The sequence below is a fragment of the Capra hircus genome, chromosome 11, assembly GCF_001704415.2.
Source record: "Capra hircus breed San Clemente chromosome 11, ASM170441v1, whole genome shotgun sequence".
NCBI lineage: Eukaryota > Metazoa > Chordata > Mammalia > Artiodactyla > Bovidae > Capra > Capra hircus.
This window is the reverse complement of record NC_030818.1, coordinates 77,534,601-77,562,511: the sequence shown is the minus strand read 5'-3', so window position 1 is coordinate 77,562,511 and position 27,911 is coordinate 77,534,601. Positions and strand designations below refer to the sequence as shown.

Sequence of the window (27,911 nt, the reverse complement as noted above, 5' to 3'; positions counted from 1 at the left end):
CTAAAAGGAATGATTATGTTTCATAGATTGTATCATATTTGTGATACCCTATGTGTCAATGTTTCCCAAGCTTGTAGGACCTTTTGAGTGCACAGATAGGAGGTCATGAGAAAGGGACACTGGTTCCTACCTGTACTTGAGCTTTCCCCAGAACTCAAAGAGAAAGTTCCAGAAAGGCCAATAAAAGGACCAGACAGGAAAGTCTTTATTTCTGCTAGTTTTCCCAAATGGCTTTCCTCAGGCTGTAATTTGCAGATCTGGCAGACTCTGAACCCATGATCAATGGTAAACCATCAAGGTTAAGCCCCCATTTCAGTTCCTTTGGGGCTCTCCAGCTAAAATGCAAAGTCCTTAGGGAAACACATACATACATCTGTCCTAAGGTATACCCACATATGTATGTGGGGGTAGGTAAGAACTTGTAAAGACTGAATAGGCACTAAATACTCACCTGTTGATTGAGAGCATGGATGTGAAAACTCAAAGTGTGAATATATGTTATACATATGTGGATATTCAGCATTTTTGTATGTCCTCATACAGGCCTGTTTTCCTCAATGTTCTAGGAGCAGGAAGTGTGACAATACCAGTCCTGGGGGTACTTGGAAAGGAAAGGATTGGGGAAAGAATAGCCGAATGGAGAAAAGTGAAGGGAGGAATGGGAAAACAAGAATGAGAGGAAAATGTGGCTGAAATTGCAGGAAGAAGGCCCAGCAACAGTGAGTGCTGATCACATCTTTGTTAGTTCTAAAATCATCTTTATCTTATTTGTTACTCTGTATACTTTGTTGGACTCAAAGTACACATTTCATATGGTAGAAAGTTTCCCTGTTTACTTACTCTTCCTGACCCAGCTTTAAAGGCTATTTGACCATCTCAATATGTTTCCTGTAGCTGATATACCTGTGAGCTGAGGTAAGGAGTGGGAGGAAGCAGACTAAGATGGCGTCCTCCATCTAGTTCATGTGAAAGAAACCTATCCTAATATTACATCAAATGGAACCCTCTCAGTAGGAGAAAAATAGGTGATGTTGCAAGGACAAGACTCACCTTTCAACCTCATGACTGATAAGGTTTGGAGGAAAGAATGACATTCTGTTCAAAAGTCAGGTCAAAAGCTTATCCACACACTGATTTCTCAACCCAGGATCTGTAATACCAAATAAAACAAAGGCCTTGGTCCCAAATGAAGTCGTTAGCAAATATCTCTTTGCTCTGCTGGGAGTTCTGTTCTCTCACAACATCTTTCTGAATTATCACTTTGTATTGAGGCAGCAGTTTTAATCTTTCAAATGAAGTATACAATCTCAGAAGAGGCCAGTGGTTCTGAGGGCAGAAGGGAAGGCTGGTTCTACCCTTGTGCTGGGAGAAACATTAAGATCGAGAGCACAGCTATGGAAGTCAGACAGCCTGGATCTGAAACTGGTTCCACCACCGGCTATGTAAGTGACACAACTTTTCTATGCCTCCTATGTGAAAGTGAATGAAATGGTTCATACGAATGATACAGGTGATGCACTTGTTTAAAACAGTGCCTGAATACAGCAGGCATTCATTAAATCCTGGATATGAATAGGATATAAAAAATAAATATTATTTGCTAAATTTGTGGTTTATTTTGGTAGGCTTTTTCCCTGCATTTTTATAAGGACCAGTGGTTTTAAGAATCTTGGAATAATAGATCTGAAAGGAATGTTTATCTTACAGAGATGTAAAAAGCCCAGAGCATTGAGCTCTTCAAGGTCACACAGATACCTAGCGGTACACTCAGGACTAGAAACCAGACTGCTGACTTCAGACCATTCTCCACTGGACACTTTTCCCCTGGGGGAGGATGTCCAGGACCAAGAGAGTTCCATCAGAGCAATAACAACAACCAGAACTGCCATACCTCCTCCAGGGGCTCTCTTGTCACCCCAATGATAATCTTAAGCTGGTTTGCTCATTTGTTCATTCATTCACTCACTTACACATTCCCTCACTCACCCACTCACCCATCACTGAGTTAGGCTATCAATGAAAGGTACAGAAAAGTAAAAGGCAGTCTTTGTCTTTAAAGGACTTTGGCTGAAATTGGAGCAAAAAAATAGGCAGAAATAAAATAATACAATAATACAAACACTTAACAATATGGAAAGTATTAGAAAGGTTAGTCATCTTTTGCTATACAACCAATCAGAAGTTTGGTAAAAGAACTTATGATAAGGTCAGTACCTTTATAAAATGACTAGGATAAATGAAACTAAGCAGGTCTACTATGAGCTGGGCTGTGGTTACTGTTTAATGTAGCTGTAGGTGTAGGTGCGGGAGGTGTCAAGTTTCTGCAGTGCCTTTCTGTTCATCTCCCCTGCTGCCCAGGGATGATTCCCTAAGTCTTTCTTAGACAGAATCTACATTTTAAACCACAGCCCACTGTTATATCACAGCCCTGTTTGTGTGGTGGTGAGGTGTCTGGGAGGGAAAGCATTCTATAGTTTTATAGTTGAATCTCAGTGTTTGAGTGTGCTTTGGTCCCTGGTAGGTGACCTTCACAAGAGTCTCTAGGACCCCTTCTCTGTTAGGCAGGACAGGAAACACATTGAGGCCTGGAGGCAAGGGAGAGCACTTCTCCCACATGGACAAAGACTTGGGTAGAATCTCTCCCCTGAAGGGCAGGGCTTCATTATGGAAATCACTCTGGATTTATTTCAAATTAGGAAAACTTTTCCACCACCTGTCAGAGCCACGAGGTGATCTTTCTTGGTTCTTCACTGTGAGAACCTGGTGGGTTTCCTAGAAGTAAAGTGTGAGTGATCCCCTAAGATCAGAGATTCCAGGAGTCTCTCACTCTCTTACTAGTGCACACTCAGCTCCTGCAATTTGTCAGAATTACCACAAAAGTGTTGCTATCAGTGTCTGGCTCCAGTGATTCCCATTGCAGGGAACTGGACCTCAGTGACCTTTCCATCCATTCAGATTTTGAGGTGGTCGCTTGCCCTGCTACCTAAGCTTCATGAGGCCAAGGAAAGTCCCTGATTTTCAGTGGGTTTTTTTTTTCACTTTTTTGGGGGATAAGATTGTGGTTTTTACATGCAGGGCTGAAGCTTAAAGCTCCAGCTTCATTTTTCACATTTGGATCTGCAGTTATACCAGCACCATTTGTTGCAAAGACTTCTCTCCCCACTGAATGTTTTGGCATCCTCATCAAAAATCATTCGACCATAAATATGGGAGTTTATTTCTGGACTTTCAATTCTATTCTCAAATGATCCATATGTCTACTTTTATGCCAGTATGACACTGTCTTGATGACAGTAGCTTTGTAGTAAATTTTGAAATTGGGAAGCATGAGTCTCTCAAATCCATTATTTTTTCCCAAGATTGTTTTGGTTATTCTAGTTCCCTTGCATTTCCTATGATTTTTAGAATTAGCTTGTCATCTTGTGCAAAGAAGCCAGCTGGAATTTTGAAATAAATCGCACTGAATCTTTAGATCAATTCAGAAAGTTTTGCTTATCTTAAAAATATTAAGTCTTCCAATTCTTAGATGTGGGATGTCTTTCCATTTATGTAGGCCTTTTTTCTTTCAATGATGTTTTAAAATTTTAGGTGTACAAGTACTACACTTTTGTTATATTTATTCCTGAATGTTTTATTCTTTTAGTGCTACTACAACTGGAATAGTTTTTTCTAAGTTTCATTTATGGATTGTTCACTGCTAGGATACTAACATAAAGTAATTGATTTTTGTATGTTGACTTCATATCCTGCAAACTTCCTGATTTTGTTTACTAGTTCTTATAATTGTGGAGTGTTTCTTTTAGGATGATCAGTTATAACTTCTCTACAATTCAGTGAAATTGGGATTAAAAATGCCCATAAAACTTATCAACTAGAACCATACAATTTGTTAATTAGAACCATTCTTTAGTCATGTGTGCACAAGAATAAAAATAACAGTAAGCAGTAATACTGTTCTCATGTTTGGCTGGAGATTTACTGTCCAGGTGTTGTTGTGAAAGTATGTTAAAAAAGTGTCAAAGACATAAAAAAAATTGAGACAACCTATCATGTTATAACAGTCTAAGTTGGCATGGAAGCCTTAGCGAGTCCTTGCAGACAGGGAAACATAGGGGTTAAAGAACTGGAGGTCTCTCTAGTGTTGAAAGTGAAGTGAAGTATGGTGTGAGTGAAGCCATGAGAGAAGTAGAAGGATAAGATGTTGAGACTCATAATGGGATAGTGCACTTCAGAGTTTCAGATGTGATGCGTTCCAGGTGATGACAAGATTCTAGGTGTGATTTGGCTAAAGCAGAGTGGATGTGAAAGACCCTGGAATCATGAAAGTCTGGGTTTGTTTTCTGGATGGCTCATCTATTGACACAAGACCTTGATATCACCAGAATTATGATAGGAACTGGGGTAGAAAGAAAGATTCAGGTCCTATATTTGCCAGTTAATGAGAGGGGATATCCTAGGAAGTTGGTAGATGACAGTAATAAAGTGAGGTAGAGGTTGGTAAACCTGAATGACCTAACCTCATGGGATCAAAATCACAGAGGCTCCTTCTGAGATGGTTCTTAAGGTGGGGAAGCATCCTGAGAGAATCTTTGGGGGTGAACCAGAGAGTTAGCCCATCTCTGCGTTTGAAAACTCAGCCTGGTTGTTCTGATTTAACCATCAGGAGGTGTTATTGTCCACTGTTTTTCTCTTCCCAGTGAGAATTGCTGTTTTAGGCATGACTACAGAAATCCAGGGAGAATTCCTGAGGGGCATATGGCTTCTGTCCTATTCATACTCTTGCGCTTCCTACTGACAATTACATACAGACTTGAATTTAGATTTCTGACAGACCTTCCCAAGGAAAAACACATATATTTTTTCATAATTATGTTTAATTTGATATGAAATACTATAAATACATGGATTCATTTTAATAACAGGTGTTATTTACAGTGAAATGAACAGATTTTAAATGCACAGTTTGGTGAGCTTTGACGAATGCCTAAGTTCTCACCGATATCAGGCTACAGAATACTCTAGAAAGTTCCCTGATGACCCTTCCCATTCAATTCCTGCCCTCCTTGAGGCAACCACAGGGCTGAGTTTTGTTATTTTAGGGCTACATTTTAATGGAAACATAGTTGGTACTCTTTTGTGTCTGGCTTCTTTTGCTCCACATAATGAGGCTTAAAGTTAGAACCTGGGTATTAAAACAAGTCATTCTAATAGAAAATTCTCATTATTACAAAGGTGACTGAATTCAGATCAAAAGAAGGCAGATATGTAAAAGAACTGTGGTGTGTTTCCCTGCTCCTGGATAGAATTTGCCAAGAAAGCCTAAGACACTTTAATTACACATTGCAGAAATTATCCTGTGGCCAAAGTCCACTTGGCTTTGTGTCCCCAACACCACCCCCTTCCTGAATTCAACTTCTGTTGATGGACTCTCAGGTTGTTTCATATATCTGCTGTTGTGAATACACTGCTAAGAATATGGGGGTACAGATATTTCTTTGTTATCCTCTCTTCATTTTCTTTGGATATATACTCAGAAGTAGGATTGCTAGATTATATGGTAATTCTATTTTTAATTTTTTTAAATTTTATTTTATTATTATTATTTTACTTTATAATATTGTATTGGTTTTGCCATACATCAACATGAATCCACCACGGGTGTACATGTGTTCCCAATCCTGAACCCCCCTCCCACCTCCCTCCCCATACCATCCCTCTGGCTCATCCTAGTACACCAACCTCAAGCATCCTGTATCCTGCATCAAACCTAGACTGGTGATTCATTTCTTATATGATATTATACATGTTTCAATGCCATTCTCCCAAATCATCCTACCCTCTCCCTCTCCCACAGAGTCCAAAAGATTTTTCTATACATCTGTGTCTCTTTTGCTGTCTTGCATACAAGGTTATCGTTACCATCTTTCTAAATTCCATACATATGCATTAGTATACTGTATAACTGTTTTTCTTTATGGATTACTTCACTTTGTATAATTGGCTCCAGTTTAATCCACCTCATTAGAACTGATTCACATGTATTCTTTTTAATAGCTGAGTAATACTCCATTGTGTATATGTACCACATTTTTCTTATCCATTCATCTGCGGATAGACATCTAGGTTGCTTCCATGTTCTGGCTATTATAAACAGTGCTGTGATAAACACTGGGGTACACGTGTCTCTTTCAATTCTGGTTTCCTTGGTGTGTATGCCCAGCAGAAGGGATTGCTGGGTCATAAGGCAGTTTTATTTCCAGTTTCTTAAGGAATCTCCAGACTGTTCTCCATAGTGGCTGTACTAGTTTGTATTTCCACCAACAGTGTAAGAGGGTTTCCTTTTCTCCACACCCTCTCCAGCATTTATTGCTTGTAGACTTTTGGATCGCAGCCATTCTAATTGGTGTGAAATGGTACCCCATTGTGGTTTTGATTTGCATTTCTCTGATAATGAGTGATGTTGAGCATTTTTTCATGTGTTTGTTAGCCATCCGTATGTCTTCTTTGGAGAAATGTCTATTTAGTTCTTTGGCCCAATTTTTGATTGGGTTATTTTTCTGGAATTGAGCTGCAGGAGTTGCTTGTATATTTTTGAGCTTAGTTGTTTGTCAGTTGCTTCATTTGCTATTATTTTCTCCCATTCCGAAGGCTGTCTTTTCACTTTGCTTATAGTTTTCTTTGTTGTGCAGAAGCTTTTAATTTTAATTAGGTCCCACTTGTTGATTCTTGGTTTTATTTCCAGTATTCTGGGAGATGGGTCATAGAGGATCCAGCTGTGATTTATGTCGGAGAGTGTTTTGCCTAAGTTCTCCTCTAGGAGTTTTATAGTTTCTGGTCTTACGTTTAGATCTTTAATCCATTTTGAGTTTATTTTTGTGTATGGTGTTAGAAAGTGATCTAGTTTCATTCTTTTACAAGTGGTTGACCAGTTTTCCCAGCACCACTTGTTAAAGAGATTATCTTTACTCCATTGTATATTCTTGCCTCCTTTGTCAAAGATAAGGTGTCCATAGGTGTGTGGATTTATCTCTGGGCTTTCTATTTTGTTCCATTGATCTATATTTCTGTCTTTGTACCACTACCATATTGTCTTGATGACTGTGGCTTTGTAGTAGAGCCTGAAGTCAGGCAGGTTGATTCCTCCAGTTCCATTCTTCTTTCTCAAGAATGCTTTGGCTATTCGAGGTTTTTTTTTTTTTGTATTTCCATACAAATTGTGAAATTATTTGTTCTAGCTCTGTGAAAAATACCATTGGTAGCTTGATAGGGATTGCACTGAATCTATAGATTGCTTTGTGTAGAATACTCATTTTTACTATATTGATTCTTCCAATCCATGAACATGGTATATTTCTCCATCTATCAGTGTCCTCTTGATTTCTTTCACCAGTGTTTTATATTTTCTGTATATAGGTCTTTAGTTTCTTTAGGTAGATATATTCCTAAGTATTTTATTCTTTTCATTGCAATGGTGAATGGAATAGTTTCCTTAATTTCTTTTTCTATTTTCTCATTATTAGTGTATAGGAATGCAAGGGATTTCTGTGTGTTGATTTTATGTCCTGCAACTTTACTATATTCATTGATTAGCCCTAGTAATTTTTTGGTGGAGTCTTTAGGGTTTTCTATGTAGAGGATCATGTCATCTGCAAACAGTGAGAGTTTTACTTCTTCTTTTCCAATTTGGATTCCTTTTCTTTCTTTTTCTGCTCTGATTGCTGTGGCCAAAACTTCCAGAACTATGTTGAATAGTAGTGGTGAAAGTGGGCACCCTTGTCTTGTTCCTGACTTTAGGGGAAATGCTTTCAATTTTTCACCATTGAGGATAATGTTTGTGGTGGGTTTGTCACATATAGCTATTATTATGTTGAGGTATGTTCCTTCTATTCCTGCTTTCTAGAGAGTTTTTATCACAAATGGATGTTGAATTTTGTCAAAGGCTTTCTCTGTATCTATTGAGATAATCATATGGCTTTTTTTTCAATTTGTTAATGTGGTGTATTACATTGATTGATTTGAGGATATTGAAGAATCCTTGCATCCCTGGGATAAAGCCCACTTGGTCATGGTGTATGATCTTTTTAATGTGTTGTTGGATTCTGATTGCTAGAATTTTGTTATGCATTTTTGCATCTATGTTCATCACTGATATTGGCCTGTAGTTTTCTTTTTTTGTGGCATCTTTGTCAGGTTTTGGTATTAGGGTGATGGTGGCCTCATAGAATGAGCTTGGAAGTTTACCTTCCTCTGCAATTTTCTTGAAGAGTTTGAGTAGGATAGGTGTTAGCTCTTCTCTAAATTTTTGGTAGAATCCAGCTGTGAAGCCATCTGGACCTGGGCTTTTGTTTGCTGGAAGATTTCTGATTACAGTTTCAATTTCCGTGCTTGTGATGGGTCTGCTAAGTTTTTCTATTTCTTCCTGGTTCAGTTTAGGAAAGTTGTACTTTTCTAAGAATTTGTTCATTTCTTCCATGTTGTCCATTTGATTGGCACATAATTGCTGATAGTAGTCTCTTAGGATCCTTTGTATTTCTGTGTTGTCTGTTGTGATCTCTCCATTTTCATTTCTAATTTTATTTAATTTTTGAAGAACCTCCATACTGTTTTCCATAGTGTCAACTCAATTTACATTCCTATCAAAAGTACACAAGGATTTCTATTTTTCCACATCCTCATCAACCTTAACTCTTGTCTTTATGAGGACAGCCATTCTAACAAGTGTGAGATGATTTATTGTGGTTCTGATTTTCATTTCACTGATGATGACAGATGTTGAGCACCTTTTCATATATCTGTTGGCTCCCTGTATAACTTCTTTGAAGAAATGTCTATTCAGTTCCTCTGTCCCATTTTTAATTCAGCTTGTCTGTTTTTGCTTTTGAGTTGTATGAGTTCTTTATATATTTTAGATATTAACCCTTTATCAGATATATGATTAACAAATATTTCCTCCCATTTCATATGTTGCCTTTTCATTTCATGGACTGTTTCCTTTGCTGTGCCAAAGCTTTTCAGTAATCCCACTTTTTAAGTTTTGCTTTTGTTGCCTTATTGCTTGATATTTTCACTCTTCTGGATAAATGTGCTTTGCTGACAAGTGAGAGAAAAGTTCAGCAATCTGATTACAGACTGTTGGAAGTGTGTGTATGCATGCAACAGAGAGAAAGAGACACAACCAGTGGGCAACATTTCTCTGATAGCACATGCTCCTCCAAGATGGCCAGAAAACAATATTGTCTAGTATATCAAGCATTGTTTAGTTAAAATCTTTTAATTGAAAACATCAGTTCAGTTGCTCAGTCTTGTCTGACTCTGCGACTCCATGGACTGCAGCACTCCAGGTTTCCCTGTCCATCAACAACTCTTGGAGCTTACTCAAACTCATGTCCATTGAGTTGGTGATGCCATACAACCATCTCATCTTCTGTCATCCCCTTCTCCTCCTGCCTTCACTCTTTTCCAGCATCAGGGTCTTTTTCAGTGACTCAGTTCTTGGCATCAGGTGGCCAAAGTATTGGAGCTTCAGCTTCAGCATCAGTCCCTCCAATGAATATTCATGGCTGATTTACTGTAGGATGGACTGGTTTGATTGCCCTGCTTATCTTTCAAGGGTCTTCTCCAACACCACAGTTCAAAAGCATCAGATCTTCAGCGCTCAACTTTCTTTATAGTCCAACTCTCACATGCATACAGGACCACAGGATAAACCATAGCTTTGACTATACAGACCTTTGTTGGTAATGTTTCTGCTTTTTAATATGCTGCCTAGGTTTGCCATAGCTTTTCTTCCAAAGACCAAGAATCTTTTAATTTCATAGCTGCAGTCACCACCTGCAGTGATTTTGGAGCCTAAGAAAATAAATTCTGTCACTGTTTCCATTGTTTCCCCATCTATTGGCCATGAAATGATGGGACCGGATGCCATGATCTTAGTTTTTTGAAAGTTGAGTTTTAATCCATGTTTTCCACTCTCCTCTTTCACTTTCATCAAGAGGCTCTTTAGTTCCTCTTCATTCTCTACCATAATGGTGAAGTCATCTGCGTATCTGAGGTTACTGATATTTCTCCCAGCAATCTTGAGTCCAGCTTGTGCTTCATCCAGCCTGGCATTTTGCGTGATGTACTCTGCATATAAGTTAAATAAGCAAGGTGACAATATACAGTCTTGACATACTCCTTTCCCAATTTTGAACCAGTCTGTTGTTTCATGTCCAGTTCAAACTGTTGCTTCTTGACCTGCGTGTAGGTTTCTTGGGAGGCAGGTGAGGTGGTCTGGTATCCCCATGTCATTAAGAATTTCCCACAGTTTGTTTTGATCAACACAGTTTAAGGCTTTAGTGTAGTCAATGAAACAGATGTTTTTCTGGATTCTCTTGCTTTTTCTATGATCCAACATATGTTTGCAATTTGATCTCTGGTTTCTCTGCCTTTTCTATATCCAGCTTGAACATCTGGAAGTTCTCAGTTCATGTACTGTTGAAGCCTAGCTTGGAGAATTTTGAACCTTACTTTGCTAGTGCATGAGATGAGCACAATTGTGTGGTAGTTTGAGCATTCTTTGGCATCAGCTGTCTTTGTGATTGGAATGAAAACTGACCTTTTCCAGTCCTATGGTCATGGCTGAGTTTTCCAAATTTATTGGCATATTGAGTGCAGCACTTTCACAGCATCATCTTTTAGGATTTGAAATAGCTCAACTGGAATTCCATCATCTCCACTAGCTTTGTTCATAGTGATACTTTCTAAGGCCCACTTGTCTTTGCACTCCAGGATATATGGCTCTAGGTGAGTGATCATACCATTGTGGTCATCTGGGTCATTACGATATTTTTTGGATAGTTCTTCTATGTATTCTTGCCACATCTTCTTAATATCTTCTGCTTCTGTGAGGTCCATACAGTTTCTGTCCTTTATTGTGCCCATCTTTGCATGAAATATTCCCTTGGTATCTCTAATTTTCTTGACGAGATCTCTAGTCTTTCCCATTCTATTGTTTTCCTCTATTTCTTTGCACTGATCACCAAGGAAGGCTTTCTTATCTCTCCTTGCTATTCTTTGGAACTCTGCATTCAGATAGATATATCTTTCCTTTTCTCCTTTGGCTTTCCCTTCCCTTCTTTTCTCAGCTATTTGTAAGTCCTCCTCAGACAACCATTTTGCCTTTTTGCATTCCTTCTTCTTGGGGATGGTTTTGATCACTGCCTCCTGGACAATGTTATGAACTTCTGTCCATAGTTCTTCAGGCATTCTGTCTATCATATATAATCCCTTGAATCTATTTGTCACTTCTACTGTAAGTGAAGAGGAACTAAAAAGCCCCTCGATGAAAGTGAAAGAGGAGAGTGAAAAAGTTGGCTTAAAGCTCAACATTCAGAAAACTAAGATCATGGCATCTGGTCCCATCACTTCATGGGAAATAGATGGGGAAACAGTGTAAACAGTGTCAGACTTTATTTTTTGGGGCTCCAAAATCACTGCAGATGATGATTGCAGCCATTAAATTAAAAGATGCTTACTCCTCAGAAGGAAAGTTATGACCAACCTAGATAGCATATTCAAAAGCAGAGACATTACTTTGCCAACAACGGTCCATCTAGTCAAGGCTATGGTTTTTCTAGTGGTCATGTATGGATGTGAGAGTTGGACTGTGAAGAAAGCTGAGTGCTGAAGAATTGATGCTTTTGAACTGTGGTGTTGGAGAAGACTCTTGAGAGTCCCTTGGATTGCAAGGAGATCCAACCAGTCCATCCTAAAGGAGATCAGTCCTGGGTGTTCATTGGAAGGACTGATGCTAAAGCTGAAACTCCAATACTTTGGCCACTTCATGCAAAGAGTTGACTCACTGGAAAAGACCCTGATGCTGGGAGGGATTGGGGACAGGAGGAGAAGGGGACAACAGAAGATGAGATGGCTGGATGGCATCATCGACTCAATGGACATGAGTTTGAGTAAACTCTGGGAGTTGGTGATAGACAAGGAGGCCTGGTGTGCTGTGATTCATGGGGTTGCAAAGAGTCAGACATGACTGAGAGACTGAACTGAACTGAACTGTATAATCAAGGGATTTGATTTAGGTCATACCTGAATGGTCTATTCCCTGGTTGCTCAGATGGTAAAGCATCTGCCTGCGATGCTGGAGACCCAGGTTCAATCCCTGGGTCAGGAAGATCCCCTGGAGAAGGAAATGCCAACCCACTCCAGTACTCTTGCCTGGAAAATCCCATGGAGGGAAGAGCCTGGTAGGCTGCAGTCCATGGGGTTGCAAGAGTTGGATATGACTGAGTGACTTCATACTTTCTTTCACACACTTTCTGAATGGTATAGTGCTTTTCCCTACTCTCTTCAATTTAAGTCTGAATTTTTGCAATAAGGAATTCATGATCTGAGCCACAGTGAGCTCCTGATCTTGCTTTTGCTGACTGTATAGAGCTTCTCCATCTTCAGCTTAAAAAAATATATCCCATCCATCAGAACAAGACCCAGATTTCCCCACAGCCAGTCCCTTCCATCAGGAAGCTTCCACAAGCTTCTTATCCTTATCCATCAAAGGGTAGACAGAATGAAAACCACAATTTATAAAACAGATAAACAACAAAGACTACTGCATAGCACAGTGAACTATATTCAAGGATAATGCAAAAATCTATAATAGAAAAGAATCTGAAAAAGAATATATATATCTCTTTGCTGTATACATGAAACTAATATAACACAGTACTGTAAATCAACTGTACTTCAATAAAAAAGAAATTGGAGGGACTCTTGGGACCTAATTTTTCTGAACATAAAGTTAACAGGTTAATTAAATACTGGATGATCTCTGATATCCCACCCAAGCCAAACGTTTCAAGACTTTTACACTCAGTTCAGTTCAGTCACTCAGTCATGTCTGACTCTTTGTAACCCCATGCACTGCAGCACACCAGTGAGGTCCACAGCACACCAGGCCTCCCTGTCCATCACCAACTCCTGAAGTTTACCCAAACTCATGTCCATTGAGTTGGTGATGCCATGCAACCATCTCATCCTCTGTCATCCCCTTCTCCTCCTGCTTTCAATCTTTCCCAGCATCAGGGTCTTTTCAAATGAGTCAGCTCTTCACATCAGGTGGCCAAAGTATTGGAGTTTCAGCTTCAACAGACTCTTACACTGTTTGGTTTTAAATAATCTTCTAAGCCTCATCTTCTCTAACTCAATATAAACCTAATTTTTTCATATATTCATATATTTTTACCATTAGAAATACATTTTTATTATATCACTTCATAAAAAGTAAAATTCAATACTTAAGAGTTCAGGAGCAATGAAACATTTTTCTTCTTTTCAAATGAATTTATTAATTCAGTTTATGTTCCATAAATTGTCACTGATCTGGTAATTTGCTGAAAACATTTATATACAAATATTCCACTAAAATAAATAGTCTGTGGACACTAAGAAATTTATTCAGCCATATATGTAATCTTAGAATAAAATACTCTGAATACATACAAATGAGTAAGACATGCGAGTATAATAAAAAGCATTTCTACTGGAGGAGTTTGATGATATATGTCTCTAGAGATTTAAAATTGCATTAGAATCACCTTATCTCCATTTTCTTTTATTTCAAAGATCTTTCATATAGCACACTACACTTATGATGGGAGTTTATCACTTAATTTAACTTTTTTACAATCTTAATTACTTCATTTTTTCTTTTTTTGTAACCATTTGAAATATTGGAATAAAGTCAGTTATTGCCAGACTTAATGAAAATTATATCAAATTCTAAACTCTCCTAGCCCCATATAAATGGTGTTACCCTAGATAGCTGTTTCTCTATAGCTATTCTTTTTAACACCAACATTTTTATTCATTTTGTCATTTTAAAGAAAAATTTTCCATAATCAGAGCATCCTCCTCAGAGAATAATGAACAGAGCTCAGTATTTTTTTTATGATTGAAGATTATCCTTAACCTTAACCTTTTACTTCAGAATCATTTATTAAGCATACATTGAACAAATTGCTAGAGAAGCTACTACACTAAATCCGTGCAGGGCCTAAGTACAAGGAGATATGCTCAGGGCATATTTGGGGCAGTAGGACACAAGTGATTGCTGGCCTGGAGATGGAAAAGGTTAAAAATGTATCATAACTGGTGTGTCTTCATATTTTTTCATTTTCGTTCCACACATACCCTTCAAACTAACACTAAATCTCCCATGTATACCTCTTTTTTATCCATTACCAGATGTTCACCCTCTTTTAATCCTCAAATACAAATCTACAAGATAGATGGGTAAATGGTATCCTTCCCATCTGGTGGGTGAAAAAGAAATGCAGGCCCTAAGGCTAAGCACTTGCCTGGATCCTGCAATATGGAGCTGGTTGGAGTGAGGATACATTTGTCTTCCAACTCATAGCCTGACTCCTTGGTTTCTCTGATTATTTTGCCTAATCTTTGTACAAAATAGGAGAAGAATTAGTAGTTGTGAATAGGAATGGAAATATGGTAAAAAGGAATACATCTATAATGAAACTCGTCAGCTTCCTTCAAAAAATAAAATGGCAGGTCTCTACGCAGGTTGGGAAGCTGGATCACAGAACTCTCACTTTCATCCTTGGGAGCCACTTGCCTCCTAAGTGGTTTTTTACGCTGGCCCAAGCAGTACTCTTGCCTGGAAAATCCCATGGAGGGAGGAGACTGGTAGGCTGCAGTCCATGTGGTCGTGAAGAGTCAGACATGACTGAGTGACTTCATTTTCACTTTTCACTTTCATGCATTGGAGAAGGAAATGGCACCCCATTCCAGCGTTCATGCCTGGAGAATCCCAGGGATGGTGGAGCCTGGTGGGCTGCCATCTATGGGGTCACACAGAGTCGGACACGACTGAAGCAACTTAGCATAAGCTTCCCTGGTGGCTCAGAGGGAAAAGCGTCTGTCCACAATGCGGGAGACCTGGGTTTGATCCCTGGGTCAGCAAGATCCCCTGGAGAAGGAAATGGCAACCCACTCCAGTATTCTTGCCTGGGGAATCCCATGGACAGAGGGGCCTGGTAGGCTACAGACCACGGGGTCGCAAAGAGTCGAACATGACTAAGCGACTTCACTTTCTTTTCACTTAAGCAGGTATACAGATCACTTTCTTGACTCTCCATAGCACAGCTGAGAAACTTTTTAAAATGTATTTAAACAGAGATTTATTTATTCAGATTTTTGACTCCATCTTAATCATTTTAATTTCAAGTTCCTTTCTTTCAGCAAACTAAAGACGTCATTCCGTATCTTCTTTCATCCAATACTGTTGATGACACATGTAATGCCACTTATTTTGAACAACCTGGAGATGGAAGAGATTAAAAACTTTTTCTAACCCTCTCTGGAGGCTTCAGCAGTTTGTCTTTTCTCTTGTAGTTTTTAGCACATTGACTATATACCTCATGCTCTTAACTTTCATTACTTTTGTACATTGCCTTTTATCTTTGTTGTGTGTTTATTTTTAATCCTCCTCTACAGTAGGCACCATTTGAATCTGAGGATTTATATGTTTCTTCAAGTATAAGAAATTTAATCCTATTATTTCTTCATATTTTACCTTTCCTGTGTTTTAATTATTTTCTATTGGGTAGATACTATGGCTTGAGAACTCTCTTCCATGTCTTAAGTTTTCATCTTTTTCTCACCTTGTCCTTCATTCCCAGACTGTCTTCCAGATATCCAATTTCTTTTATAGCTTCTATTTATATCTACTGAATTTTCAATTTCAATAATTTTTTACTTCCAAGGTCTGTCTTTGGTTTGTTTTATGACAGACAGTTCCTGATTCATTATTGTGACTCCATCCTATATCTGAAGACACTGATTAAACTTGTATTAAAGTCCTTTTCTTATCATTCTATTAACTTTCGCATAGTTGTATCTCTGTTGTGTTGTTATCTATTTTTTCACAGTGGCTGCATGCCAGATGTTGGTGATTTCTAATTGTAGCTCATCTCTGTGCTTTGGAGCCTTTGCCAGATCCTTTACACTGCCAGGTCCTCAGCCTTCCTTGTGGAAGCTGGAGAAACAGCTATTGAGGTTCGTGCTCCCCACTGTTTTCAGTTGAAATGGGGAAAAGGTGGGATGCATGCTGGATGGGATTCCTTAGAGGCTGGTATTCTGGGCTGAGTCATTCTCTCTGGGTACTGTCAGGTTCTGCCTCTCCTTCAGCATGGCTCCTGCTCAAAGACAAATCTGAACGAGTGGAGAGGAGAGTAGGATGCATGCATGGCACAGCCACTGTGGGGATCCCAACGCATTTCCTGTCCTTTGCATTGAATCCCTCTTCTCTGCTCCTGGCTTCTACCTGCAGGCATGTGTGCTCAGTCCTGTCCCACTCTTTGCCACCCTATGGACTCTAGCCCACCAGGTTCCTCTGTCCACAGAAGTTTCCAGGCAAGGGCCCTGGAGTGGGTTGCCATTTCCCTCTCCAGGGGACCTTCCAGACCCAGGGATCAATACTGCGTCTCCTGCATCTCTGCATTGGTGGCTGGATTCTTTACCACTGAGCCACCTGGGCAGCTCTTCTCCCTGCAGGCAGGGGGAATTCCTGATGAAGCCCCCATGCGCGGCCGCAGTACTTTCCAAAATGGTCCAGCACAAATTCCAGACTACAATTACCCTCTTCAAACTTATCCTTTGTTTTCTTAGACTCTCATAAATTCTCATAATTTTCATTAGCCAAAATTTTCCCTTTGAATTTACAGAATGGGGTATATATTCCCACACTCACAAAAAGAAAGCCAAGGCTTAGAACAGAAGGACAGAGAAGGTTGGGGAAGGAGAAAACATTCCTGCGTACAGTTAGTTTCCCAACAGAAAGGCAAAAACCCCCAATTGTATTTTGGGTGGGTTGTCTTTTTCTTATTTCAGTGATATTAACCAATTGTTAGTTATGCTGTAAATACTTATTACATATGTCTAAGGTACTGCCTGAGATACTGCAATTTTACATTTTTTTGAGGACAAATCTGTCCATTGTTTTACTTCAAGATTTCTGGGTGTTGTGTCACGCTCAAGAGGCCTTCCTAATCCAAACTGAAACCTATTTTACTATACAGTGACTTTTAATATTCAATAGTTCAGTCTTTTGTGATTAGATATTTCATGTTGATACATATCCATCAGGATTTTAACTTTGTCTGAGATTTCGTGTGTATCCCTTTTCCAAATAGAGCCTTTTATTGCTGTTGTCCCCTTCCACTCTGCTACCTTGTATTGGTGGGTGGGTATGCAGGAGTTGTAAACATTTGTTAATATTTTTAGTTCATTGGTCACCAAACCATAAAGAACCACATACTTAATCTGAAGTATTTGATGAATTGGACTGTACCACAGTGAGAGTACTGTGCTTAGTCATGGCCAACTCTCTGCAACCGTTTGGATTGTAGTCCACCAGGCTTCTCTGTCCCTGGGATTTTTCAGGCAAAAATACTGGAGTGGGTTGCCATTTCCTCCTCCAAGGGACTTCCCAAGCCAGGGATCAAACTCACATCTCCTGTGTCTTCTACACTGAAGACAGATTCTTTACCCATTCAGTTATGGGGGAAGCCCCAATAGTCCTTAAAACAGAATTATATTTAAAAATTTCATGGCATAGTATTCTTTAAAGAGCAGTTCTGGAAATAACTTAGCTTATAATTTGTTAAAACTCTCCAAATACTTCACTGGTTTATGGTTTTCTTGTTTTATTCTATCTTTGTCCACTTTCCACATTGAGTTTATGCCAGATACAAACTGAGACACTTTTCAGATTTTTCTTTGGTCTTGAACAACTGAGGTCATGAGTCACTGGGGACTGTCTTTTTGGGAAATACATTTTTTTTAAACTATAGTTCTAATTTTTTCTATGGTTATTGGTCGACTCAGTTACTTACAAGTGAAACACCTTTCTACTTTGGAGTTTTCTGGGCCATAGTTTTTCCAACTTATATCGAGTTAATGAGCAAGCAACTGAAAGCATACCTGTATTCCTGCACAATATGTTTGGTGTTCTTGATGTACAATTTTACCTATTTAAGTGTTTTAGAACTTAAGTCTTACTGTGGATAAAAAGGAACTTGGGTTCTTATAGATAATCTACATTTTTTTTTTTTAACTAATTGGAAAAATGTACATATTGAACTTATCCATGTTAAAACTTCTGGATTCTAAAATTATCACAAATATGAGAGCTTAACTAATAGAAACTGGAAAACTTCTGGCTTTAAATATTTTAATTTTGTTATTGTTTAGTCACTAAGTCTGACTCTATCAGACTGGACAGTAGCGCGTCAGGCTTCCCTGTCCTTCACTATCTCCTGAAGTTTGCTGAAACTCATGTCCATTGAGTCACTGGTGCTATTCAACATCTCATCCTTTGTAGCTATATGTGAAAATGAAGTGTCTTATTAAAATGACATGGTGGTTTACACTTCTTGATTATCTGTATTTTTGGAATTAGCTGCCAAATTGAAACTTGATATGACCTTAGAGTAACCTTTATATGACTTGCTTTAGGTATTTAAAGATGCATTTTCTTTTTTTTTCCCTAATCATCTCATTATTAAAACCGAAGTTACATATTTTTATGTGTATTGTGTATTTTATGTGTAAAGTGAATTCATTCATTAGGAGGCTATCTAATATCATCTCTGGTCTATCTCAATACAGTTCAGAATATGGACTTTGGCCTAGCTCTGTGACATTTGGCAAGCATCTTAACCTCTCTGTATTTCAGCTCCCTCAAATGTAAAGTGAGGATAAATATGCTACCTGCCTGATACGATTTTTCCAAGGGTTAGGAATTAAAAATGAAAGTTACTAGAACATTCCTGGGGAAAATATGACTACTGTGAAGAGTAAATAAAAAAAAAAAATGCTGAGAAAGGTTGAAGGTGGGAGGAGAAGGGGACGACAGAGGATGTGATGTTTGGATGGCATCACTGACTCAATGGAGATGAGTCTGGGTAAACTCTGGGAGTTTGTCATGGACAGGGAGGCCTGGAATGCTGTAGTCCATAGGGTCTCAAATAGTTGGACATGACTGAGCAACTGAATTGAACTGATTTTTATTATAGTCTAGGAGAAATCACAGGCACCTCTCTGAAAATCTTTTGCTGATTTTCTTCTCATTACGAGAGTGTCCTTTATGTTAAGGAACATTCTACAAATTATCATAATCTTATTCTAAACCTCGTGATATAGGTATCATTACACTCTGTAAGAAAAACTAAGAAACATGAAATAACTGTTCAAATTCACAAAGCAGTAAAAGGCAGAATTGGGAATTGAACCCAGGTCTGTCTGACACCAAAGTCATGCTCTTTTCATTACATTACTCAGCCTGCTGCTACGTCTCTCTGTAAAACCCACCACAGTCACCTCTTTCTGCCATCACCAGAGCAGAGCAGTTAGTATTTCTTTTGGAATACTGAAAATAATTATCCAGCAGTGTACACCTCTGTACTGACATTAAACTCTTGGTATCTGATGACATTAATGATTTATTTCTGCTTCTTTTAGCTTACCCCAGATAATGTGCCAATCAATACTCAGTCTTTTAGTTTTCTCTATGCCATGCCTCTCAGCTTCCAGTTTCAAATAGGTGGTTAAGGATGCTGTCTACTGAGACAACACTAAAAGGCTACTGTAATCAAAACAGCACAGTTCTGACATAAACACAGACATACAGATGAGTGGAACAGAATAGAGTCCAGAAATAAACCCACACACCTAAGGTCAATTAATCTTCAACAAAGGCAGCAAAAATACACGAGAGAAAAGACAGTCTCTTCAATAAATGGTGCTGGGAAAGCTGGACAGCTACATGTAAATCAATGAGATTAGAACACTCCTATATACCACATATAAGAATAAACTCAAAATGGTTTAAAGACCTAAATATAAGACATTACCATAAGTATCTGGAAGAGAAGAGAGGCAAAACATTCCTGGACATAAATCATACCAACATTTTCTTAGATCAGTCTCTTAAGGTGAAATAAATAAAAGCAAAAATAAACAAATGGGACCTAATCAAACTTAGAAGGTTTTGCACAGCAAAGGAAACCATCAACAAAATGAAAGTACATTCTATGAAATGGGAGAAAATGCTTTTAAATGATGCAACAAACAAAGGTTTAATTTCCAAAACACACAAAGTTCATAAAACTCAGCATCAAAAAAAAAAAAAAACCAACAAAAAACACAACTTAATCAAAAAATTATCATAAGACCTAAATAGACATTTCTCCAAAGAAGACAAATGAACAATTTTTACTCTATCTGGCATCTGGATTACACTTCACAGTTGATACATTTTTTTGCATAAATTACCCCTTTAATCCATTATAATAATCTTCAGCTTAAAAGTTATATTTTTATTATGAGAGAAAAAATTGAAGCTTAAGGGTGGTATATCACTTGTCCAAGACCACAAAGCTAATCAATGGGAAAGTAAAATACATTACTTTACTCCCAATTCTTAACGGGAGAATTAAACAATCTATGTTCTTTGAGATTCTTCCCTATATGCTCTATTCACTCTGAATCACAGCATTGAGAAGTTTCCAGGAAAGGATATTTGCTGTTTTCCCATATCTCATAGGTGTCAAAGAAAATAAAGGCTTAAATTAAGAAGCAAGAGTGATTTAGGTTAGATATTAACTGGGTGGCTGATGCTGATGAGACTGGAAAAGATGACCGAAGGATACTTTGAGATAATCTGTCTTGAAAAAACAGTATGGGTTGGATTCCATTCCAGTACATGCCTGGGGGTGCAAGAAGTAATTCAATGAATCCTTGTGAATTAATTGAAAGCAGTTTATAAATTGGATGATTTAATGGAGTTTTTTCGAGTTCTCTGATTCTGTAACAAATATTCTACCGAATGGATTTATACTACTGAAAGTTGCTCTCTGGTGTATGGGGATGGGTCTTGTTTTCTTGACCCCTTCATCTGTGATCTCTGGAAAATGCAGATCTCCTATTCAATTTCATTTCATACCCTCAGGGTTAAGGCCTCAGGGAAGAGGTCAGAGATGATCTAACTTACCTGGGGTCCTGAGCTGCTTCCTGGGCAGTTAGCTTTCCATCCACTGTTGATTTGATTTCACTCTGCACCCCAGGGAAATTTTAAGGATATACAATTTTGGTCTGAGTGTCGTTCAATTTCCAACCTTTATGGGATGTCAGATCATGTAGGATCATGGCATCTGGTCCCACCACTTCATGGCAAATACATGGGGAAACAGTGGAAACAGTGAGAGACTTTATATTTTGGGGCTCCAAAATCACTGCGGATGGTGATTGCAGCCATGAAATTAAAAGACGCTTACTCCTTGGAAGGAAAGTTATGACCAATCTAGACAGCATATTAAAAAGCAGAGACATTACTTTGTCAACAAAGATCTGTCTAGACAAGGTTATGGTTTTTCCAGTGGTCATGTATGGATGTGAGAGTTGGACTGTGAAGAAAGCTGAGTGCTGAAGAATTGATGTTTTTGAACTGTGGTGTTGGAGAAGACCCTTGAGAGTCCCTTGGCCTGCAAGGAGATCCAACCAGTCCATCCTAAAGGAGATCAGTCCTGGGTGTTCATTGGAAGGACTGATGCTGAAGCTGAAACTCCAGTACTTTGGCCACCTGATGTGAAGAGCTGACTCACTTGAAAAGACCCTGATGCTGGGAAAGGTTGAGGGCAGGAGGAGAAGAGGAGGACAGAGGATGAGATGGTTGGATGGCATCACCGACTCAATGGACATGAGTTTGGGTAGGCTCCGGGAGTTGGTGATGGACAGGGAGGCCTGGTGTGCTGTGATTCATGGGGTTGCAAAGAGTTGGACACGACTGAGAGACTGAACTGAACTGAACTGAAGAGATGGGATGTCAGTGCTGAAGCATAAAGAAAGGACAGGTAGCTGGCTTAAGACAGTAAACCTAAAAGAAAGACACCTAGTGGGGAAAATAAAATTATCTGGGTATTTATCCAGATGCTGTCACAATCAGATACCTGCCTTAGAGCAGCATCTGTAGGGTATTAAACCCATGTGATTTCACTCATGCTGGAAAGTCCCTTCTCTCCTCAACAGAAGTGTCATCTGTATATCTTAAATTGATCCTGTGCATGTTAAGTTGCTTCAGTCATGTTTGACTCTTTGTGACCCCATGGACTGTAGCCCGCCAGACTCCTCTGTCCACGGGACTCTCCAGGCAAGAATACTCGAATGGGTTTCCATGCCCTCCTCCAGGGGATATTCCCAACCTGAGGATCAAAGCCACACCTTTTATGCCTCCTGCATTGCCAGGTGAGCTTCCTTACCATTCATTTCAGTTCAGTTCAGTTCAGTCACGTCCAACTCTTTGCGACCCCATGGACTGTGCATGTCAGGCCTCCCTGTCCACCACCAACTCCCAGAGTTTACTCAAACTCATGTCCATTGAGTCAGTAATGCCATCCAACCAAATCATCCTCTGTCGTTGCCTTCTCCTCCTGCCTTCAATCTTTCCCAGCATCAGGGTCTTTTGAAATGAGTCAGCTCTTCGCATCAGGTGGCCAAAGTATTCAGCTTCAACATTAGTCCTTCCAATAAACACTCAGGACTGATCTCCTTTAGGATGGACTGGTTGGATCTCCTTGCAGTCCAAGGGACTCTCAAGAGTCTTCTCCAACACCACAGTTCAAAAGCATCAATTCCTCAGAGCTCAGCTTTCTTTATAGTCCAACTCTCACATCCATACATGACCACTGGAAAAACCATAGCCTGACTAGATGGACGTTTGTTGGCCAAGTAATGTCTCTGCTTTTTAATATGCTGTCTAGGTTGGTCATAACTTTCCTCCAAGGAATAAGAAGCTTCTTTTAATTTCATGGCTGCAGTCACCACCTGCAGTGATTTTGGAGTCCCCCAAATAAAGTCAGCCACTGTTTCCAATGTTTCCCCATCTATTTCCCATGAAGTGATGGGACTGGATGCCATGATCTTAGTTTTCTGAATGTTGAGCTTTAAGCCAACTTTTTCACTCTTCTCTTTCACTTTCATCAAGAGGCTCTTTAGTTCTTCACTTTCTGCCATAAGGGTGGTGTCATCTGCATATCTGAGGTTATTGATATTTCTCCCGGCAATCTTGAGTCCAGCTTGTGCTTCTTCCAGCCCAGCATTTCTCATGATGTACTCTGCATATAAGTTAAATAAGCAGGGTGACAATATACAGCCTTGACATACTCCTTTTCGTATTCGGAACCAGTCTGTTGTTCCATGTCCAGTTCTAACTGTTGCTTCCTGACCTGCATACCGATTTCTCAAGAGGCAGGTCAGGTGGTCTGGTATTCCCATCTATTTCCGAATTTTCCACAGTTTATTGTGATCCACATAGTCAAAGGCTTTGGCATAGTCAATAAAGCAGAAATAGATATTTTTTCTGGAATTCTCTTTACCATTAGTGCTCAGATGACCCTGTAGCATGAGTGTTAGTTGTTCAATCATGCCTGAATCTCTGTGACCCCATGGACTGTAGCCTATCAGGCTCCTCTGTCTATGGAATTCTCTAGGCAAGAACACTGGAGTGAGTAGCCATTCTGTTCTCCAGTGGATTTTTCTGACCCAGGCTTCAAACCCAGGTCTCCTGCATTGCAGGCATATTTGTTACTGTCTGAGCCACCAGGAAACTAATTCTGTTTCCCTGATGTGTTTAAATCTATGTGTTTTAGTTTCTTCTTTCTTCAAAAGAAAGAATTAAAACTTCCCACCTCACAGTGTTGGAAAGCTAAGTAATGGAGCTTTCTGAAAGGTATCATGCATTTCACTTTAAAGACCCTTTCAAGAGAATATTGAAATTAAGGAAAAACTATTGTAAAACTCATCTAACAAAATACTTCCTAAAAATCAAGGTAATGCATTATATGCAAAGAAAAATGGTAATCAATTCATAAGTAATGTGCATCTGAAACTCAAAAAGATAAAAAAGAAGATAATTTTTTTAAAAAAATTACTGCTTCTCACCCACATATCCTTTCTTTCCTGTGTCTTTGAACTCCCCTCATTGGGGGGCCCTGACTTCCAACACTGTATCTGACAAGTGAAGAACTGGGTTTAGAGGGGCAGTCACCAAAAGATTGTTTTAGCAAAGAGCCCAGCTTTTCCAACAGGCCCGCACTGTGAACCTGGAGTAGTGATCACACTGCTCCTGCCTAATGTGGGACATTTAGCTTCTGGAAGTCCACAGAAGAGAATGCAGAGCTGGGGAGGGTATTCAGTGATGATGCTGTTCCATCAACCCTGTTACTGTGCAGATAACAAAACTGAAGCCAAGACATAATCCATTTTTTTTTCTCTTTTAAATTTCAGAGTTAAATTCTTCATTGAAGAATGCAATGAAAAGTAAGGTGAAAAAGGCAAAGGTGTACCCATGTATCTCACATTCAGGGTGTGACTGCTTGCAAGCAGATGTACCTTCAGATAGCCCACCAGGTCTGCAGAGTCTACAGAAAAATGAAAGATCACTCCATACCAAGTATTGTCTCAGTAAGTACACAGGGTTAAGGCCAACAGAGTTAGCTTCACGCTTAATAGATCCCCGTTCTTGGCAGAACTCTCTGCTAAGCCCAGATAACATCACATAACATTAGAATCTTCCCTCCAAGATCTGCCTGTCTACCTCTTCAGGGCAGCAGGAGGCTTCCATTGGCAGCTCTAATCGGCGCACGATCAACACAAATCCACACATGTCAATCACTCTGTTTTCACTTACTCTAGATTGCTTTCTTTCACATTTAATTGTCTGAATTTTAGTGTCTGTGATAAGAACTCAGGGGTCATATCACACACCTCCGGAATCCTTCCACTGATTATGGACTGTGCCTGGCAAGTGATGACAGTAGGATTTAGGCAATTACGAGTGCAGGATTTTCTGGCCCTGTCAGGATCTTCACAGAGAACATCATGCTGTGCACATTCTCATGGAGCTGGCTTGATTTCGCAATTTTTTACACCCTATTGTAAAATACTGCTATCTCCAACAAGGTCCCTGTCCAAGCATGCTTTGATGTTTTACTGGAATAAGTGGCAGCATTCAGGCTTTAAGCATCAAAAGTAGAAATACACATTTTTCTTTTTTATTCTATAAGATTTAACACATCAATTATAAGCTTAATCACAAAAGAGGATGGTGAACAAAATGTGCTGTTATGGAATTATGAAAATGGTTTAATATTTTTATATGATTTAGAATGTTTCTACAAAGAAAAAATAATTATATTTCTGAATCATGTGTTTAAAGGATCCCACCGAATGTTGTGGGGCTTACTGGGCCTCTGAGAGGCTTTGTGACACTGGATTGTAGGGCACCCCCTGAACCCAACGATGACAGGAAACACTGACTTCAAGGTTTGGGGCCACCCTGATGTTTTATGGTTCCTTGAAAGCTCTAAGCTCATAATTAAAAATGGATTGCCAAGGCCTGGGGCATGATTCCAACATTAGTTTTGTTTTGAAAGTCCAGGTCTGGAACCGGAATACTTCAGAAATCCACTTGAGGAGTTGAATAAAAGGCAGGTGGTCCTTTAGGAGGAGAGGAGGCTGGGGTACCTTACTGTTAATAACACTCCTGTGATTTCTGGTTCTTCTGTGTTTTCCTCAGTGTGACTAACTAAAATGCTCTTTGTTCTTTGTTCCAGACTCAGAGACATCCCTGCCACGCAGCACACAGATTTATAACTCTGGGCAAAGGTTTCAACAAATACAATTTCTTCACTCCAAAGTCCATCTATGTGTATTGCCTGAAATACAGAGCGGTGCGTGATTGTCTGCTGGTCTCTAATCCCAGGAGCCTCGGCAGCAGAGGCAGGACGAGTTCCTATAACTCTGGAGACAGAGATGGCTCACACAGGCTGATGCTGTGTAAGGGCGTTCATGGAATCTATTGTTCTTTTTTCAAACTGACATAGTGTCTACACCGACATAGCCCAGAAAAAAGAAACTATTGTAAATGAAAGATCTAAAATTTGTCTATTATAAATGAAAAGATCATAACCCTATGATTGGTGAAAACACGCTCCTTATCCAGAGAGTCCACGGTAATGTTTCAATTGAAGAGTTTCACTCAGAGAAAGAGAATGGGTTCAAACAAACAAACAAAAGACGACAAGATAAGGGGATTAGGTTTGATGGTCTTAAACACACAAGGATGAAGACAAAACTTCTGATTCCATATCAGTGACCTGGGTACATGATGTGGGATGTAAATCAGAATCTTCAAAGGCTATATTACACTTTCCCATCCACCTCTTCCATGAAGACAGGCAATAGGGAGGTACTTAAATTTTTTCATGTCCTATGGGTGTCACTGAGCAGTTTGTTTCTTAAGCATCTCCCATGAATATGGCTGAAATAACAAGTAAAACTCACTCGGGTGCCCAACTGGAGGAATGTACTTCTAACGTCCAAAGTCCATGTGACAATGTTATCTGAAAAACATCTGACATGAACCCAATGCAATGATACTAAACTCACTCTAATGAGCAGTCCTGTAAAAGGCATCCATTTTGGAACCCAGGCCAGATATGAGTGAAACTCAAAAATAAGTATGACAATCTGACTACCACAAGGTCTTACGGCAGAGTCCTGGTATGCTGTTAACCTCTGGATTACCCAATCTTGGGAAGGAGCCAACTGGCCTATAGAACTCCTGAAAATGAAACACTACCCATCATAGGTGGGAAAGTACGTCTGCTTAAGTAACTCTGATAAGAGGCCCTCGAAAACAGAAAACCACAAAAACGGCAACAATACTATAGCTCTTGAGAAGTTCCTTGTCTAGTGGGGAAAGGAGATAAAATATAAAAAGCTTGGGACTTCCCTGCTAGAATCTGCCAGCCAATGCAGGGGACATGGGTTCAATCCATATTCTGGGAAGATTCCGCATGTCTTAAGAGAACTAAGCTCATCTGTTACAACTACTAAACTCTGTGTTTCTAGAGCCTGTGCTACATAACAAGAGAGGCTACTGCAAGGAGAAGCCCAGGAATCCGAAGTAGAAAAAGCCTGTGTATAGCAAGGCAGACCCAGTGCAGCCAAATAAAAAAAAAAAAAACACAACTTTTTTTTAATGTTGTTGTTCAGTAGCGTCTGACTCTGCAACCTGATGGACTGTAGTACGTAGGGCTTCCCTGTCCTTCACCAACTCCCAGCGCTTGCTCAAACTCACGTGCATTGAGTTTGTAATACCATCCAACCATCTTGTACTCTGACACTCCCTTCTCCTCCTGCCTTCAATCTTTCCCAGCATCAGGATCTTTTCCAATTAGTGGGCTTTTCGCATCAGGTGGCCAAAGTACTGGAGCTTCAGCTTCAGCATCAGTCCTTTCAATGAATACTCAGGATTGATCTCCTTTGATCTCCTTGCTGTCCAAGGGACTCCCAAGAGTTGTCTCCAATACCACAGTTTGAAAGCATCAGTTCTTCAGTGCTCAGCTTTTTTTTATGGTTCAACTCTCACATCCACACATGACTACTGGAAAAACCACAGCTTTCACTATACAGAACTTTGTCGGCAAGGTGATGTCTCTGTTCTTTAATACACTGTCTAGCTTTGTCATAGCTTTTCTTCCAAGGAGCAAGCATCTTTTAATTCCATGGATGCAGTCACCATCTGCAGTGATTTTGGAGCCCAAGAGTACAAAGTCTGTCACTGTTTCCACTGGTTCTCCATCTATTTGCCATCAAATGATGGAACCAGATGCCATGATCTTTGTTTTTTGAATGTTGAGTTTTAAGCTAGCTTTTTCACTCTCCTCATCAAGAGAGGAACTCTTTAGTTCCTCTTTACTTTCTGCCGTAACGGTGGTGTCATCTACATATCTGAGGTTGTTGATATTTCTCCCTTGCAATCTTGAGTCCAGCCTGTGTTTCAT

General features: G+C 39.4%; 1 long non-coding RNA gene across 1 annotated transcript; it reads left to right on the top strand.

Annotated features, from left to right (window-relative positions):
* LOC106502644 lies at positions 1,323-27,082 on the top strand. Its single transcript, XR_001296278.2, has 3 exons — positions 1,323-1,442; positions 24,349-24,525; positions 25,677-27,082. It is a non-coding gene; the product is annotated as an uncharacterized LOC106502644 (long non-coding RNA).